General features: G+C 40.0%; 1 protein-coding gene and 1 long non-coding RNA gene across 3 annotated transcripts in view; one reads left to right on the top strand and one right to left on the bottom strand.

Annotated features, from left to right (window-relative positions):
* The window catches only part of LOC107273612 (inositol-pentakisphosphate 2-kinase), a 60,186-nt gene that overhangs the window by 1,930 nt on the left and 37,985 nt on the right, over window positions 1-20,271 (top strand). The gene's annotated exons all lie outside the window — the stretch shown is intronic.
* Window positions 629-8,161, bottom strand: LOC112495241. Its single transcript, XR_003061587.1, has 3 exons — window positions 2,826-8,161; window positions 2,549-2,755; window positions 629-2,485 (listed from the first exon to the last, which is right to left on the bottom strand). It is a non-coding gene; the product is annotated as an uncharacterized LOC112495241 (long non-coding RNA).

Raw genomic sequence — 20,271 nt, 5'->3', positions numbered from 1 at the left:
GTTTACCAACTTCAGGGCAACAGCGGCAACGTTGGACCTCGCCATCCGACATCCTCTTACATCCATCTCGTTCCATCCCATTCTACACCGTGTAATACCTTCGGCTGATTCCACCTCATCCTTCAGACTTCTGCTCGAGAGACCAGAGAAAACGTTCCTCGACGCCGTCAGACTTCACCGACTGCACCACGGGTCTTTGAGTCACGTTCAAATTTTTTCATTCCTCTTTCTCCGAGCTCTCGAATCCTCCAAGGCGGAGGTCTCTCCTCTGCCACCTGTCCTCGCTGACAAAGGGAGACGGGCAAGCAAGGTAGGCACTCTGGCAGGTTTTCTCTACCTGGCCTGCACCTGATCGCCTGTAAGAATTCATCTGCTCGGAGAGCCACGAGGGTTCCTTAATGTTTGTTGGTAACCATCCTTGGGCCACCGTCGTCCTTACTTCGGCTTTTCATCCTCTTACTAAAATCCTCTACACGCACCATCGGGAAGAACACCTTCTAAGGGCCCATTCGTCACAACGAGATTCTACTTCGCCGGTGCGCTAGACGCATTTTCGGAACGGACTCGCGTGCCTCTGTCTTTCCTTCGATTCTGCTGGGGCCCTTTGAGCCACGGATGTGAGACGGGACCCTTCTGTGTGGGTGCTTCCACGATGCCCCGGCCACGTTGTTAGGGTCACTTGGTCTTCTTTGATCTCTGCAATCTACCTAAGGCCAGGGACTGGTATTTTTCAAGAACACGCTCGCCTGGTTCTTTCATAATTTTATATTGAAATCTTCACGGGCTCTAGAACGTTGTAGAGGCTTTTTTCTTAATTAAGTATAATTAATTTACTAGCTATGTAGAACCTGGCATAGAGTCACTTGTGCGATAACTCGTGCGACAAATATGAACTCTGTGTGATCAGGAAAGGAATTAAAAGGATCATTGACGTGTCAGTGAGTCATTGATTAATTTTTCGAAATAAGTTAATATAGAGGAAAGAGCTATTTATTGAAATCTTTTGACTTGGCATATTCTTATCTTTTTTTCAACGTGTAATTATTTATATTCATAAATATATTGGATAAACAATTTTTTTTAAATAGTATTAGTGTCTTTTTAAGTTACACGCACTATTCTCGTATCTTGTAACACTGTTTGTCGCGAGGCTTAAATCCTTATCAGATTGTATATAACACCGTAGCTCTCTGTGCAATAGCCCAAGCTGATCTGAAAGTGTAGGAAGCGCCGGCTTTAAAGAGATATGCCGATATCGCGCTATGCTCGTTTAAGAGGGTCGGGAATCGCGGCTGGCAGGAAAACAAGATGCCCGGGTGGTCGTTCAGACGTGGCAACGTTGCCAAACCGTGCGCGAGGCTACATCATTGCCAAACACGTTTAACATTCGAAGCGCCACCATTTTGGTGGACTTTAAAAATCATATTTATAGAAGCTTTCTTCAAGCTATTTCTTATTTTAAGGACACGCTCTTACGTGGGTCCTTACGATATAGTTAGCGTTACGAAATTTTTATTTCTAATGGCATAAGTGCACTTTTCGATAGTAACGATTTATCTTTTATCGATCTTCCGCGTTATCCGCAAATATCACCAAGCAAATATGATCGATCGATCATCGATTTCTGATTAGAACACACGTTCCCCAATCAGTTGTTGATTCAGTGAATTTATCGATGTTGTTAGTTTCTATTTTGAAAGTCGATCCCTCGGGGATTTCACCTTTCAAAATTGACAATTCTAGATCAATTTTATCGGCATCTTTTTTTTTTCTAATTTATCAATAACGTTATTACGTATTTATGTTCGTGACTGTACTTTTACTTGTATACGTTGAAAACTTATTCCATAAACTAATTCGTGTTTAGAGTATATAACAGTGAAAAAAAAAGAAGAAGAAATGTCATAAAGAAAAAGTATCTCGACAAAATTACGAAACTCTCGTGGTCGATCGTAAAGAAACATCATGGCGACCCCGTCGGGCATCAGTTTATCGAATAAACTTCCTGTCCAGTGTAAAGTGGAGCTTCGTAAACGTAACCGGGACCCGTACAAGACTTTCATGTTTCTTGTTTCGCCGAGGGCAGCTACCGGGACTGTTGCGTTGAAACGATTTCTCGGAAGGTTGGCAGGCATGACCGGAACCAGCTTCTTCTGCTGCCGCGACTTTTCATCTTGTACGAAAGACGATGATTTCATCGGAATAGTCCACGGCAACGTGACAGCGCTCGGGTTCGGGAAAGCTTTGTAGATTATTGCCGTCGACCTTACGCGATCGTCATTATAAGTTCGTTTATTATTATTCGTTTTCACTTCGGTCACGTTTCCTCTCGCAAATTCTCTGCCACACGTCGAACAGATGGCGGCAGATGTTTCCGTCGTTGCTTTGTTCGCAGAAGGGCCCATCGAAGCATGCATTAATCAGGGGCCTCGAAACTAACCTAACTGACGCCGGTTTACAAGTATAGTCAAGGGCTTGTTCGAATCTATAAAAAGATATATCAGGGCTGATTTTCAATGAAAGACAATAAATTCGTTGTTTTTATTACCGATCTCGCGCGTAATCGCAACGTTCCTCCTATGAATCAATGGATGAATCGTGAAAATTCATAGATACTGCTTTGTTCGTTCACGCTTGCAGTCCTCGAAATAAAAGATTCATGAGAAGTTCGAAACCTGCCTGTAGAAAATCCGTCTTTTTATCGTCCATCGATATCCGCCGTGAATTCTATTCAGCTGTTCGAAATGATTTGCTGCTGCGTAAAAAAGAAAGAAGCAAATGGCATAAAATACAGGAAGCCATTTTTGTCGCGGTAATACACTAACCTTAAAACTGGAAAAGCGTTCCTGGGAGTTCAATTAAACGATTGCAATTAAGCGTGGACGCTTTTACCTTTCCTGAAAGCCAAAGCGCGTGAAAAAGAGAAAATGGCAGACCCCTCTCATCCATTGTCCCTTCGCTAGAGTCAGCCGGGTGTGTATTTTGCATGACGCGTGTCTGGAAGGAAGGTAAGAAGAGGAAGAAAAAAAATCCAGTTTTTCGGTAGAACCTCGAGACGCTTCTTCATTCCTAATTCATTGTCTGCGTTAACGTAGAGACGCGCGTTGTCCATCTCTTCTTGTCATGTTGAAATGCTTTTAAAAAATTGTAGAGATAATACGAACGTCATCCTCTCGAGTCTTCGACTCTGCAGGTCACGTAACCCTAGGCCATTCTGCATTGTTTTCATAATCATGCCAATGAACCCTGGCACAAGTCCCACGACTCGTCGCTAAATTACCTTACGACTCGCAGCGCCATCTTGGCGTCTATTTTCGAGCGGCCATGCATTGGGTCGTGGCTGGCGCGTCGTTTGGTTTTTATTTTTCTCCTGTGTAATAAGACTTCGTAATAAAACCATCGGGTACGTGAACGTCACTGTATATATATACACGTATATGATAATATTGTTATCAGAAAAGAGAACACGTGTGTATATATTTACAAAAAAAAATGTGGCTACCCGACAGTACACAACATCGACACCCACGAGGCTGTACGCGTTAATTTCGATTGGCTTCGATGGCAACGCATCTGTTTCCGGCTAAAATTTCCGAAAGCTGCACCGTTCCGCGTTCAAACCAGTCACGGAGAGCGAGAACGGCCGACGAACAAAATGCGACGTCCGTGGTTTCCGCTTGGCAACAGCGCCTGCTCTGTCTGATCCCTCCAGTCTACCTCCTTCCTACCCCGAGTCAACCGGAACGGCTTACCGGGGACCCTTCACTTGGCTGTATGCTTGTCTCTCTCGCACTCGCTCGCTCTGTTACTACCTTTCTCATTTATTTTTCTCTCTCAATCCTTCTAGCGCTATCTCTATTTATCTCTCTTTACCCTACCACACTTCACTCCCTGCCAGCCTCACCAACATTTCTAACCTTCCCACGCCGAATTCACACAACACTCCCGCACGAGGTTATGTATTATCGTGTCGCCTTGCTTTGGGCGCTTCTTGCATACAGCTCCATACGTACGTATGATTTACGGTGATACACATGTGCGCTTTATTCTTCTTTTCAAACTTTGACCCACGCAGCTTCCATGTGGATTATTCGTATCACTCGACGACGCTTTCGAATAGGAAGTTGAATTTGCCGCTTCCTTTAATCCTCGGTGTATTATTGTGTAACTAGAAGTCTTGGGTCGTTTAATTCATAGCGATAACCCTCGCACGGCTCTTCATAATTATTAGCTTTTCTTGTTGCTCTTTAAAATAGATAAAAATACTTTCGAAATACGATGACCTTTGATCCGACCAATTCTTCGGTGGCAATGGCGTTCTTGCGTCAAATATTGAATTATCACGTATCTCTCATAGTAATAAATGTGCACATCAGCGGGTGGTACGTTATAATTGTATCCATGCGGGTCTATAGCAGTTGACACCGCGTGTCCTTGTTAAGTCAGATAGTTCCTAAGGCGATTTAGTAGCTTTTACAGTTTTTGAGGTTAGGCTATATTTTGACGTAATTGCGAAATCGGTATTTAGCTTTTCCATGTATCAATTAGAACGTCGCGGACGGTTTCTCCGAAATTTTTGAACGCACGGGTATTTTTACTTCTTCGATTATTTTCCACGTCGATCAAAATATTTTTTTTTTAATAAACAACACCGGTCGTTCTGACGAATTACTGTTATTCGATAAATCGTCAACGCCCAGTGAAATTCGTCGTATATATTGCCGAATTATGGTGCTTAAACTTTTTCTTTTTCTTTATCAGCTGCGTTACCTGTATATTCTACAACTGGCTAGTTTCACGTCTCGAAAACGAAACCCTGCTCCGACGTTAATACCGCGCTAGTATTGTAGGACGCATCAATGCTGTCGAAAGGACAAAGGGGTACCAACCCACATATATCCCAGCCACCCGTCCCTAATTCTATCCCACAATACTAACCTCAACTGTGTACGTCATTGTTCAGGTAATTGATTATTCCTAGTACTTTTTTTCCACTGCCAATCCACCTTGGTTATGGAAGGTCACTTTTTTTTTAGCTAGGTAAATTATTTATACAGAGACAACACGGAGTGCGTGCTCTGTAAGTTACGGTCGGCGTGAATGTAGACGTTCGGGTCTTGCACGTTATTCATATAGTGAAACTATTTCGACGCGTGCAGATGGCACTGACGGGAGTCTTAACAACGTTTCGTCTGGGACGACGTCAAGGGCGCTTAGGTTAGGTTCGTATATGCCAGCGGAGGTCTGTGCGACGAATACTTGAACACGTCGCGGCTTTACACTCGAATTCAGCCTTCCCCGTCGCGACACTGACTACGCAAGTTTACCCCAAAATACACGTCTAATAATACACGTGCGCGGACGCGTGATGTACGCACGGGAAAATACACGCGGACTTTAGTGACAAAGGACGACCGCCGGGTTTCTAGCGCTTTGGCTCGGCAGACGAACCCATCGCTCTGTGCGTGCGACCTGAGTTGCTCAAGATGGACGTACGTGGATTTGTTTACTCGAAGTCAAATGTTTATTAGTTTTTTTTTTTTTATAGATTTTAGAAATTACATTTTTAATCAAGAACAAAGAGCATTTGGATTTTCTGCGAAGGATTGGCACGAACAGCCATCAAACAGGAAAGTACTTGCGTATATATATATATATAAATAAAAGTCTCACAATCTCGCGCGAGGCACATTTATGGCGCGTTCTTATCGCCCGGTTCCGCGCTATCGATAAATCGATCGCGATAATCGACGCACTGTAACGAATCCGCGTAGAAAGTTTATAACCCTCTTGTTCCTTTTACCCACTTTTTTTTTTCTTTCCTTCTTTTCCGCTTTGCCTCCTTTATTATTCACAGTGTCGTGACCCGCTGCCTAGGATGATCGATCGATCCGATCCAGTACGTCTCTGGTCTATCTATATCCACGGCCATCGGCCGATCCTATTTTTCGGTCAAGTCGTCATCGACGACTCGTTTGCTCGAGGATCGGACGATCTAATCGGCTTGATGGATGCGATAGGAAAATAAATATCTGTGAAAATCGTCGACCCAGATACGTCGTTCACGTGGAAACTCATCCAATTGATCAAGCGAATCGAGTTTAAAATTATTTTTTTTCTGTCAAACGATCCAGATCGAAATTAATTATTTCAATTAATTACTATCTCTTACGTAATATCGGACGACACGTTGTCATTGTCAATCGGTACACTGTGTCGTCATTCATCGAACCTCGTACTGTCATATAATGACAACTGCCACTCAATGACTCGCCTGTCATTTCATTATATCCGATACTACAGCAAGTATCTCCGCGTTCCTTGAAAATCATTGCGTCGCTACTTGTGGCTGCGGCCTGTCGTGAGAATACGTCGCGAAACAATAGCGACAAAAGTCACTCGCGTGTCATTCAAATGATAACTGGGACTGCGAACAGTCGGCCTGATGAAACAGATAGATAACCTCGTGGGGCTACTGACTGATACGATATATTCAATTTTGAATAGGAAACTGCATATTCAACGTTATAGGGGTCTGACAATTAAAAGTGACCGTTCGTTATTACGAGAATCCAAATGCTAATAATAGAACGGGAGTAAATGACATTCCTAACGATTTGCTCTGTTGCCATAACCGCGCAGCTGGCTGGTAGCGCTGGGAGGTGCATACTAAAAAGAAACAGAAAAATTATTTTCCGGTGACTCTCGGCTGACTGATAAAATTAATTTTATTTATATATACGTATTGATGTATTATAAAAATAATTTTGACGTAATTAATTCATATTGTTTATTACAATATTGAATCATTTTTTCATATTTTTTTTTTACGACACTCATTGGGGTACATCGACATCATGGGGTACATCAGTTTGACAGTTGTAACTTGTATAAGGGCTATTTACGTATCAGGTACAATTCTTGTATCACACTAAGCACGAATAGAGTATATAGGTATAATATGGAATTTCATTTATTTTAGATTCAAAAGATCCCTGAAATTCTGCCTTCTCATTTCGACTTCTACGTCACGTGAATACAACAGATATATTTTTCTGATAAAAACCTTTACGGTTCAAGTCCACTCTCTCGACTGGAACAGCGGATTTCCTCTGTTACAATAATCACCATGAATTCCGCTTTGGGGTGCTACACGGCATATACGTGGATACGAGAAAAAAATGTTTAAAAATATAAAGACCGTCGAAAGCGACGTCCGTTCGAGTTACGAGAAATGGATGGAAAAAAAAATATTATTTTTTTTTTTTCACTCGAACACCTAAGGATCCTGTATATCGTTTTATTTTTCCGAGATACGGGAAACGAGCGAGTTTCATATATATATATGCGGTATTGCCATAAAAACAATGGACTGTAAATGTTTATCTACGGAGATAAGAATCGTCTACGTGAATACTGAGAATAATTTTAAAAATGATCGCTCCGGAGTTCCTTTAGAGCTTCTTGCATTTTACATCTGCCTGATTATAATGTATATCAAGAGCCGATATCTGGTTCTCTGTGCTAGAGCAGGGATACCAACAGCAAGAACAGCTGTCTCTCTGCACGCTTCTGTTTTGTTTGTATTCTTTTCCCCGTGGTCTCTGGTGCGCTTCTTTCAACTCCCCGCCCCCCCTTTACATTTTTCCCTCTCCCTACCCACTCTCGGGGGCCGCCTGGTCTACTAACTACTAGACTAGTCCTGCACGCCCCTTCTCTTACTCACTTATCGATCCTGTATATATATATACGTAGGGTACGGCTTAGAGTATAGTTTAGACTGCATAGGGTCCCTTTGGTTGCCTACCTGATTCCTCGTCTAACTGGCTGTCTAGTAGGCCGTCGAGGCTTGTATCCTCGCTACGCTTACTGCCTGAACTAGGCAACCTTTGTCCAGTCCTCTTCATTGACTTGCAGCTGCCTTCACCCCTTGCCGGCTTTATCGAGATGTATAAAGTTATAATGGAGACCTACATAAAATTATGTGCCGCTTATATAAATTTACTATAATATATATAACATTCATCATGACCGAATACATAACCGAGATTCGTATATGAAATGCCGAGTTATATACGAATGTCCGAGGTGCGCGCAGTGTTCCTATAATGTTCTAGGATAAAAATGTTAAGGTTAAGGTAATGAAATTTTTTTTTTTAAATTCTTACTCACTACGTGGAATAGTTTTTTTCTCCTTTTTCTGCGTTTATAGTAATTCTTAACAGGAAGTGATTCAGCTTCGGCGAAATTTATTACGGCGAGGCGTTGACCGTTTATGGTGTATACAGGAAATGGTTCAGACTAGACGTACCGCATGAAGTTAGCCCATACATTTTGACTTCTATGACAGAACCAACTTCAGCTTGTACCTAATTATCCGTTGGGTGTTATACGAGCGGCCATCTTGTCACGTTAATTTTTCTTCGTTTTCTAACCCGGTAAGTTGTCATGGTAATTTACTGTTTAGTTTTTGAATTTTTTTTTTTTACGTAATGTATTTATTACTTATCACCGTCGCGTGGTCTGTGTGCCATGGCGGCCATTAACAGAGAACTGGCACAAGATGCAAACACCCGGGGTAACTTAATCTAAGAAGCTGACTGTGTCTGCTGCTGCTGCTGCTGCTGCTAGCTTGTCCCTCGCACCCACTCGTATGGGAGCGGGCAGAGTTGGTATAACAACAAGAGGAAGAGCAACGTGAGCAGCAGCCACCATGACGAAGACTCGTCGACCAGATCAAACCTGTTTTGAAGCCCCCTCTTGAGAGACGAGTTGCCGTGGGAGACTGACTAGGCACTACTTACTAGTGCTTAGCAAGAAGACGTAAAAAGCATGAAGAAGAAGTGAAAAAGTCGAGACCAAGCGGAGACCGTGTTGAGAGGTTAAAAACGAGCCAGTCTATGGCGGCTTCCACATTGACTTGCACGAATTTGAAAATCTTCCGAGAAAACGGCCTATAATATATTGCGATTATTAAGATGGCTGCTCGTCACGGCTCTCTCGTATGACTCTTGAGCTCTGCATATGTTTTTTTACTGATTAATATTGCTGGATATTATGTATGTATCTCGGGGAGTTGACCTATCGTACGTAATGGATCAATCTTAAGTTTGGAGGTTAGTTATATATTTTGTTTGGAATTAATGTCAAGTATGTTTTTCAATAATTCCTTGGAGGTTATGTCAAGTTGTGTTATAGTTGATACGGTTTTGTTTTCGCGTCAGCACGTATCTACTGTGTATAAAAATCATCGAACGTCATTTCCTTTACGAAAGAATTTATCTGTAAATGCCGGTTTTTAATGCCGGCGACGGTATTTAACGAGGGTCAGCTTGCCAGCGCCATCTGTCGTACGTTGATGGAAGTTTGGCTTTGTCAGGCTGAAATACGACGACCGTATTTTTTTGTTTTTGTCTTGTTTATTGTTTTGTTTCACGGATTGCTTCTGTTTGCTAGGATATTTGAAATTGAACGATTCGTCGAGTCGTTCGGAACGAATTTTTCGTAGAAGAACAAGATCCAAAGGACAAAAAATTTTACCCACGCGTCGTTCGCCGAATAATCGTGGGAGATATTATTGACTTTGATTATGGTCCATAATGACGTATTTAACGAAATTCATAAACGAACGAATTATTTTCCTAGAAATTCGTCGATTCTCGCACTCACCTAACGAACTGCAAAATCAAAACCTTCAGCCGCGTCCGGTTTACGAAAAAGTTATTTTTAATGATTTCAAAGAAATTATGCCTCATACCCCACGATAATTATTAACCCTGCATGGACCCCCTAGTTATTTTTTTTTTTTGAGTCACGCATCCACAATCGCCATAGGGGTTGGCTACGCATTCACCTCCCTCTGGGGTGCACGTACGAAATCCACTAACTCTCGTATGCGCCATGGCGAACCCTCATAACGAAGGCTTAGGGTCAATTCTGAATATAGGGGTTCCTGTGCATCGTTGCATAGCCGCCATTTGCGCAATGGCCAATCGATAATATAATACCCACGGGACTCGAGAAAGGGGATACGCGGACCCCTCGTGCCCCGGGAGTCCGGCTTAGTGAAAGGCTGTATAATTTTTAAAAATAAAATTTCCCCTTCCCTTTGTTCCACTTCTTGACAACGTCCGATCGGCTTATCGTTGGGATCATTACCAATAAGATCATTCCCAATCGTACGTTACGTCCGTATCTTCCTTAGTAACTAGTTTCGAGGCTACGTAAGCATCTGTCTCGATGTATACACGTACTCGATTTCTCTTTGACAGTTTCCCGAAAGTAACGAGTCGTACAGGGCCTTTCAAGTGCTGCACGGTGCTGCCTTCGTGAAGCGGAAGCAGAAACCCCGGTATCGTGTGTCTACAGAGAGACACGAAAGGCGAGTATCCGTTTCGACATTGGACACTTTTAAACAGGAGCAGCCAGCCGTGTTGCCGTTGATTCTTTTGAAAACTTCGAAAGCACGCACGGACGTATGAACTGTGCATAAGGATTTAGGTGAAAGCTGCTCGACGCTGTTTGTTGGCATCGGCGACTAGCGGCTAATAACAAAGCGACAACGACATTGGGGGAGAACGACGCTTGTCGTCGAGACGCGTGAGACGACGCCAAAAAGATTGTGGTTTAATGACACCCATGCTCTAGTTTCAATATAGGAATTTTAGTCGATGACGCTCGTCGCTTTTTGAAGCTTATCAAACTTAGCTACTCTGTCGGTATTAGAATCGTTCGTCGGATCTGTTTTACCGACGGCTCTTTTATCAGCCTTTGCGGAGGTTATGCATAAGGGATCAGGTAAATGTTATTTGTATTGGAAAATTTATTGGAATCTGGTAGAGATCGTTTATCTCGGACTTTTGTAAATCATGGTATTCATGTTATTTTGTATCTGTTAGGGACAGGTATCGATTTCAATGCTTTCACAGGATCATGGAAACCCTTTGATACTTGGTTAACCATGCTTAAAAGGGTCTAGAATTTCTGTTCGTAAGACAGGTATACCAGTCATCGGTATCTCATTACAGTAAATATTTGACTTGGGATTACGGAGGAAGGGAATAAGTGTGGTTTAAATTTTTGGAAAGAACATTTTTGTCAAATCGTAAAAAAAAAAAGGTATTTTTAGCCTCACAAAAGTAACAGCTAAGACTTTTGACTTTCCAATTATCTTGGTTCTCAGTGGAATTTTTTGTTTTTAACGTGGTATAATTATGTCCAGACCCCACATTTTCAGTCCAATTTAATGATAATTTTTCAGAATCATACCGCCGTGAGAATTGCCTAATTGCTACAAAACGAAATAATATCCGAGGAATCCTTTCTCAGGATTCAGACAGAGCCAGGGCTGCGTATTATCGATATTCCAAGAGACGATCCGTAAAACAGCATACTCTATCCAAGAAGTAAATAACCGGTAAACACACCCGTGAGAAATTCACATTTTACTCGGGCAATTTTACAAGCCCAGGTTTCGAAGCCAAGCCCATCCTTGTTCTCCTGGCATATACCCATTTCGTAATGACAAGAGAGTTAACTCCGGCTTTATAGACAGTGGACAAAGAGCAGCCGCTGGTTACAAGGTAAATGGGCTCGGCCGAGTTTATAACCTAAAATCTACGACTGTCGAAGAACAATAAGAACGAAGTAGACGAGTGGAGAGCACTAATCGGTCATTTTTAAGTAATACGACGAAAATAGCTAGTAAAACGTATATATTACCTTTGAAAAAAAAAAAATAAGCCATATTCTCAATAAACAGTCATTTTAACTGTGACATCCATAGCAAATGTCTAGTACCACTGTGTTCCGTGCGATAAACCGTAAAGGCCCGTCCTACGTAAAAGTGTCTATATTCACGTCCCCAGCCGTGCTTCAAACTACGGCCCGACGGCAGATGTTTCCAAGGGAGCCAGAACCACACGCGGTCGACGGTCCTTTTTTTTAAAAAGGTTCTAACCCTGTTGCCAGATTTTAAGCAGCAATGCCCGCTTCTTTATGACGGGTCGTGGGATTGCTGCTGTCAGCGCCGCCCAACGATTTCAAGATAGCACTACAAACCTCGTAAAACGGAAGTTGGGGGCTCTGCTCTATCAATCGTTGGATCGAGTAAGCTCTTCCTTTGTTCTATGTAATTTCATTGTTTATATCATCGGGATTTATTTCCAGGATTATTTTTTATTATCTCCTTACACTATTTCTATATTCCTATACTTTATCTCACTATTGTTTTTCTCTCTTCTTTAGACTCGATTCCTCCCTACCTGCCATATACCCGTGTGTGTACATAACCTCAATGCAGTTTAAACGCAGCCACTTCACTCTCTGACTACGTAAGCAATTCGATAGTTGCATTTTATTTTTAGCCACTGACGTCACGCCTGAATTTGGCTCGATGAATTTTACTGTCTCAGCAAAGATTACTATTGCTACCGATTTCATCCGAAGATCTATCGTTTAAATCGAACTGAAGATACATGGCGTGCACGAAGAAACCAACTCTTAATGACTTAATGGAGAATCGACCAGGACGATTTTCACTTGAAAACAACTGCACACCACTTCAGTATTTACGTCTGATACCTGCCCGATGTTACAGTAACATATTACAATTTTCCCAACGTCTATATGCATTCGAAGTGTCTGATAACGTTAGTTTACCCTGTTTTATCATTGAGGAACTGTGTTATTGCCTGCAGTACAGGAGCAGAGAATTTTAGTATGCATAAATAGATATGTATACACTAAGGTTTATGCGTGTGGGCTATCAGGGGACATTACGAACAAGCTATAAGCTAGTTTGTATTAGCATAAGGGAACCTTAGACTAGTATAGTACAGCGTACAGTGGTACAGCCTTGGGTATAGTATTTGGAAATAAAGTGAGGTTAGGTCACTATGGTATAGTATGTACTGATATAAAGTAACCATAAAGGGAAGATGTTGTTAAGGACACGTGGTCCAGCATGGGGAGTCACAATCCTATATAAGCAAGTACAATAGGTATAGTGTGAATTTTATTACATGGTATAGTGTACAGTGGAGGAACAAGGGTATATAAATTAACAAATGTGAAAGGGTATGGATTTAATTAACAGGTATAGCAACGAGCTGATATTATTACTGGACACGCAAAGAGGTCGTTCTTGGGTATGTTATTACATTTAATAGGATTTAATAGAATTTAATTCCGCTTGATAGTCAGACAGACAATTTTATTGGAGTTAATGCTTTTGGGCTGCTTTCTGTTTGTCTTAGGGGTTAACTCGTAAGAAATGTATGTTGATTGAAGCAATTAAACTGTACAGTGCCGTTCGGGGTCTTTTGGCGTGTAGTTGAATTTTGAGGTTTTTTTTTTTTCAAAACGATTCACTCCTGTCTCACGGCTCATTCTCTTATCCTATGGATCTTGGTATATATTGACATTGTGAAAGTCGCTGGTCGTGTCTAAATCTATAAATCCAGCCTGACCCCAGCATCCTCTTGATCAGAAAGCCACTTGGTACGAAACATACCGAGATATCGTGCAGTAACAAGACTCTACGTAGTCGTGCAGAAGACATTAGAAAACCAGTCGAGGCATCTCAGAGTCCCCTGAATTACGTGTATCTTCATAGGATTTAGGGGACAGTCTACTGGCGATAGTAATTTTTTAAATTTTACACCGAGACACGTTCAATAAACAAATAAGTCACCTGATCGTCATTCAACTGTACGTATCTCAGGGGACTTTAACACATTTCTTAACGTATTATCGTTCTTTGTTTGTCTGTCCTTTTTTTTTATAGACTTCCAATGTTATCAAAATCGAAACAAATTTACTTTCTGTATTCCATACAACACTCCACTATACACCCACAGCATGAATTTCAATGTTTTGTCACACGGGCTTGGCGACTACGTCACAAGTGTCTATTTATACTGGCGCTAGTATCGTCAATATGGTCTTAGCGTTCAGGTAGGTACACCTAGATATATAGATATAGCAGAGTAAAGAAAATGCGTAGACGCAACAAAAATGATCACGCTCGGCGGTGGATGAGGATTGGATTGGGGGTGCAGGGGGGGGGGTGTTCTACGACCATCCGTGTTCTTTAGTGACGTCAGACCCAAAGTAAAACTCGAGTGGGCGAACGTGCCCGTTTTTCATTTTTCATCCATCGAGCCTCAACAGACTTCAGAAGGACCAAGATCCGGGACAAATATCTTTCAAAACCTTTGACACCCGCCTGCCGTTTAAACGTGAAATTCTCCAACCAGCTATATTCACGTGTGGATATATTTTCTGACGTTACCCTGTACTTTTCCTTTTACCAAGATATGATTCGTTACCCGTATAAAAATCGATCCTACCAACGTCGACGCACAATCAATATTTAACAAGTGAAACTGTCTTATCGACTTATCGATAATCGAAAGACAAATAAAAAATAAATATCGTACGATCCCAGAATGCATCGGCGGACCCACGAGGCGTTAACTTCGTTCTGTAAGTGTAAAGCCGAGTTTGTGTGTTTGCATTATACAAAAAGTGATGCACGTAGAAAATAAAAAGTTTATTCAACGCAACGTCGTTTCGATAGGGGTGAAGTTGGCGCCTCGTTGTTTAAAATTTCAAAAAAACAAAGTGAGGTTCATTAACACCCGGAAGCGTTCTATAGTTCCTGATACTTTTTAGAAATGGTTCCGAACGTTGGAGCCAAAAAAAAGAGATTAATACTTCCGAGATGATAACTTTCCAAAGCACATCAGTTTATTTCTAATGTTTCTTTAATAGGCTTTTTCAATAGTTCTTGAGGAGTTCTATAGTCTCTGATAGGGTTTAACAATAATTCTGCTACGTAACATCGTTAAAATACGAATTTTCAAAAAATTGAGGTGCTACACGGGTATGGACCTCCAGCATCGCACTTTCTTAAAAATTTCTCAAAAATGTTTCAACAATAGGCTTTTTCAATAGTTCTCGGGGAGTTCTTTTGGCGAATTTGACCCTTCTTTTTATGAATTAAAGTTTTTTTTTGGTGGAGGCAAATGGGATGGGATCTAGTAATAATTTTGAATTAGTAAACTTTTTTATTTTGAATCTCAAAAATTCAAATTTTCTATTTTCGTTCGATGATGTGTCTATCTTATTATTTTGGATACGAGGGAAATTCACGTAAAAATTCAAAATTTGCTGAACAATCAATAAGAACATGTAATTTCCTGTTCATTCGAAATTCAGTTGATTCTCTCTGATCTTCTCATGGTCTGATCGACCCAGAGCCCTACTTCGGGAACAGTTACTCTACCTAGAATCAGCATTTCGTCTAACTGTTGACTGATCGAATGACCGCGCGAGCTATTCGATGACCCTTGTGATTTTTTTTCGAATATCGGCCATGAATTTGACACGGATCGTTAATAAAAAACGTTGATTATAGGTTGATATGAATTTTTATGCGAGTCGATGTTATCGTCGTTGTCGATTTTGATAATGATAACATTTTTTCGTTTTACCTCTATATATTTGTTTCTACATTTTTTGTTTATTATCTTTACCAACAGCGCGTTTTCAAATGACTTAAATAAGATTATTGAAATTCTGTGGGCAATTTTTAGTGTATAATTTTTCCGCTATTCAATGCTGTGGTTCGCATGGTAATTTTATTGTGGCGATACTAGCGCCAGTTCACGTGATTTATTCACGGAAGGAACTACAACTAGGAACGACAATGTAACGTGAGCTTGTGTATTGCGAAAGTCAAGTTATACAGTGTGGAACAATTGTTTGAGGTTAATTAAGCATCGTATGTTTACATTAATATTAACGAGAGACATTGTGCGATTAATTTTTCAGCGATAATTATATTCGTCGGATGACCTGATAACGAGTGAAAAATTTTATCAGTCTTTTAATATTGATACTACGTTGTATTTTCATAGCCAGAATGGTGATTGCGTCACGTTGATTGTAACTTGATGACAATATTGATTATTTGGGAATTCTTGACGATACGGTCGATCGAATATGATTAGTGAGAATATGTATTATTGAAATTTTTTGTGAATTTCCAAAAAATTCACCATCTTCATTCTTCACGTGAATATTTTTGTACCTAGAGCAAGTAGAGTTTTGGACTGTGACGTAAATTGGGATTTTGGTAAACAAAAAATTTTTGTTAACTTGGAATTAATAGCGTTATCGAACCATTAATAACTATCAGATATATTCTATCGTAAGTCGTAAAATTGTCATACGACAGATTAGATAATAACTTATACACAGTTGCATAAGGAATACATAGAAATCTAGCGTAATATCAAAATCAATGTATAATTTGAGATTAATAACTTTCCAAAATTTCCTGCAATGGTTTGTCGACTGTATTTTTCAAAAAATCTTATTCCAAGAATATATAGCTCTTTCGAAACTGCGTTGTGTACCGTGTTTAATTCGGCAACGTTTATCGAGGAGTTAGGAATAATTTTATCGTGGGTAACGGTGACTTTCGGAAGCGGTGATACAGAGAGGGAGAGAGAGAACCATAAACGACACAGAGAAAGAAAGAGAAAAAAAAAGAGACGATTTTAAACTCCATTATGAAAACCGGATCTGTAGAGGATTGATAAAGAGCGTGAAAGTATATATAGTAATAGCGTAAACAGAACAATGGTCACAGTGTGTATAATCGATCGAAGTGAACTCTTAATGGAACGATAAAATAGTTCTGATAGAGAAATAAAATTTGATTGGGGAATAATCGTTATGCAACGACACATAGAAAATAAGCATTGCGAGTGGCCGGTCGTGAGTGGCACTTTTAGTGTACAGGGTTAGTCAGTAGAAACGCACCAGCAGAAGTTGGCCGCAAGTGGCCGACACGGCAGTGGGGCCTCTTCAAAAAGTGACACGTGACTGCGACCGATTCCCATAAGCCCAAACTGACAGTTCGCATAGCAATAAGGTTATTGAAATATTTCGATAGTTAGATTACCGAAATAATTCATTACTATTGTAATGACAAAATATAATTTCAGTTAAGGTTTATTTTCACAACAGATTTTTTGCTATACAAACATTTCAATTAATTAATTTTTAAATTAATTGCAGCATTGTATTGCAGAATTGCAGCTGTGATCGTTACTTGGAAATATCAAAATTGTGAATATTTTACTCTTTACATTATCTTAATTGCAATCTGTTGTGAAAATAAATTTTAAATTATATTTTGTCATTGCAATATTAATTAATTATTTCAGTATCCTAACTATTGAAATATTTCAATAAACTTATTGCTATGCGAACTGCCAGTTTGTGCTTATGGGAATGGGTCACAGTCACGTGTCATTTTTTGAAGAGGCCACACTGCCGTGTCGGTCACTTGCGGCCAACTTCTGCTGGTGCGTTTCTACTGACTAAGCCTGTATGATTGTTTTTCAAGTGACACATTTGTCAAGAATCGTTCGATCGGTAAATCGAATTCCGCTATTACCATATAAGCATTACCCTTTAACATGCATGAGGATCGGCGCATATGCACGTGTCGTATTTTACACGCTATCACCGATACCGATCTCAGTTCGATGTTAATGCAAATTTAATTCAAAAAATAGTGTTACTTGTATATATGTATGGTATATATGCATCGGTTAGTGGAATCGGTAACGTCGCGATCAAGCGTCATAGATAATAAATACTTACGGCTGACGTAATTTTTTTTCCATCAGATTACAAACTAATTTTTGAGTACACCGAGCTGATTTTTATTTAAGTCTTTATTATCTCGTTTTCTGCTAATCGATTTAACGACGTAGGGACTTCATTAGAATTTGAATCCAGAACGAGTCTGTACGATGACAAAGGAATTCAAGTGGCATTCGTATCTCGTTATCGAGATTTAATTCCAAAATCTAAATCGTCATTGAATTTGGATAATCGTCCATTGCGCAATTGTAAATTTCATTTAATTGCGACGCCAGTAATCAGACCGCAGGCTAATTTCAGGGTAAATCTGAATCGAAAGTAACGTGTCAATTTGATTCTGTAATTAATTGCTTTTTATTTCAACGAGATAATCAAACAGTCAACCGGTTTACAGTTAGACACCCAATTAACAGGTTATCATCGATAAGACGTATTAAATTAGCATTTAAAATTGTGTAAATTTGTATATATTTAAAAAATATGTTTTTTTTTAACTCACTTCTTAAATAATTTCATAAATATTTCATTATTCCCTAAAGCAAAGACCATCGGTATACTTAATTGTTAGATTTATATATAATGATTCTTAGGTATGATCGATCGGTCGAAAATTCGGTAGTATCTTACAGGAAGTCAATATCGTTTCATTATTCGAAATAGGACTGTATACATATATATACTTTTGTAACGCGTCCTATACATATATATTTGATAAACAAAACATTTTATAAGCTTACGTAGCGGATAACGTAGGCATCGTATCAACTTCGTGTGAGATAACCCGGTACTGATCTTGTAATAACATTCTGTACACGAAAACTGTTGACGATAATAAGAAACTGTCGATGGCCATAGAGTCTTCGGGTTCCTAAAAACGATTAATCGTACGATAAAATTATCATACCCGTGAACGGCGCCGCGGCGCGTTGAATTTCAATGTTTTATTTTCCTTTTGGAAAATTTAAATATCTCAGTTTATACTCTGACCGTGACGGTAAACTGACGTGTAATGAAGCTCGTTAGCTGGTATTATCCTGGATTTGAGGTTATGTACAACTCATCACGTAAGTGCTTGTGTTATATCGTGTGGAAACCATGTCACGTGCGGGAGAGGTTATGTTGCTCGTTTTCGTATTATTTCGCGTGGTTGGAATCATTCGTGATAATTAATAAATGTCGTGTCGATTAGGTGCGTGGAATCGAGGAGTATTTTGTGAGGATCGACGTAATATTTTTGTAGGAACTTTTTTTGCGATTGTACGATAATGATTTTCTCGTCGCAAGACAATATTAAGTGGTTAATACGTGGGTTGATGTATTTTTGGATTTCACTTGCCTCTTCTTTCGCCACTTTACGCGTACTCGCGAAATATTCGAATACCAATTGAGAACCCGACTATAATAAGATATCCTTGGTAGAGCACTCGCGAGAATTTTGAGGTTATGCCGCGGATAAAATTGTACGTGAGGGAAAAACAGGGTGGAGGAAGTTAGCCCCCCATAATACGAAAATTCCGGTTCTACTCTTTGTTCTGGCTTGTTCTATAATGTTCCAGAAAAACAAGTTTCTCAACTGAAGTTTATAGCAATGAGGCGAGAAAAAAAAACACTTTTTTACTGGAACCCTCCACTTATGGTAAATCAAACTTTTTTTTGTTGTTCCAGATTGTTCTAGTTCTAAATATTGTTCCAGAATATTAATACCGCTAAGTTAAGAATACTCGAATGGAAGCAAAAAAACGTTTTATGCGTAGCAAGTAGATATAGGACCATTTCGAACGATTTACAGGCTATTCCAGCTTGTTCTAGGTTTTCCTAGATTGTTCCACGTTGTTCCACGTTCTAACACGATCAGATAGGACAGTCACATAAAACCAGGGAAACACTGGAAAACCTGAGTAGGACAAACGCTCTCAGAATAGCACGTGGATATAGGACCATTTCGAACGATTTCCAGGTTATTCCAGGATGTTCCAGGTTGTTCTAGGTTTTTCTAGGTTGCTCCAAGTTGTTCTCGGTCTATCGACGATTGTTCTGGTATTGTATAACGATCGGGTAGTCGCAAGTTGGATAAAAGTAGGAAGAAACAATTTTATATGCATAAAACGTTTTTTTGATCCCATTCGAGTATTCTTTACTTAGCGGTATTAATATTCTGGAACGACATTTAGAACAACTGGAACAACCTTGAACAACAAAAAAAGTTTGATTTTCCATAAGTGGGGGGTTCCGGGAAAAAAAGTGTTTTTTTTTTACGCCTCATCGCTACAAATTTCAATTGAGAAACTTGTTTTTCTGGAACATTGTAGAACAAACTTAGAGCAACTCAGAACAAACAACGGAACCGGAATTTTCGAATTATGGAGGGCTAACTTCCCAGACATGGAAAAACAAACGGAAAAATTACGACTGCCGTTCGTCTTCTTAGAATTGTACGGTGGCGCGTTCTGCGGCGACTAACGGAAATAAGCGGCGGATGCGATTTGAATTTCTCGCGGGTTATATCATCACTGGTATCGCAATAGGATGTCCCTTCTGTTCTTTTATCAGCTTTCACGTGTATTTCAATCGCATTTTACTTACTCT

This window comes from Cephus cinctus, unplaced genomic scaffold (assembly GCF_000341935.2).
Source record: "Cephus cinctus unplaced genomic scaffold, Ccin1 Ccin1_scaffold1762, whole genome shotgun sequence".
NCBI lineage: Eukaryota > Metazoa > Arthropoda > Insecta > Hymenoptera > Cephidae > Cephus > Cephus cinctus.
The sequence above is the reverse complement of the archived record's forward strand: the minus strand, read 5'-3'. Positions and strand labels throughout refer to the sequence as shown.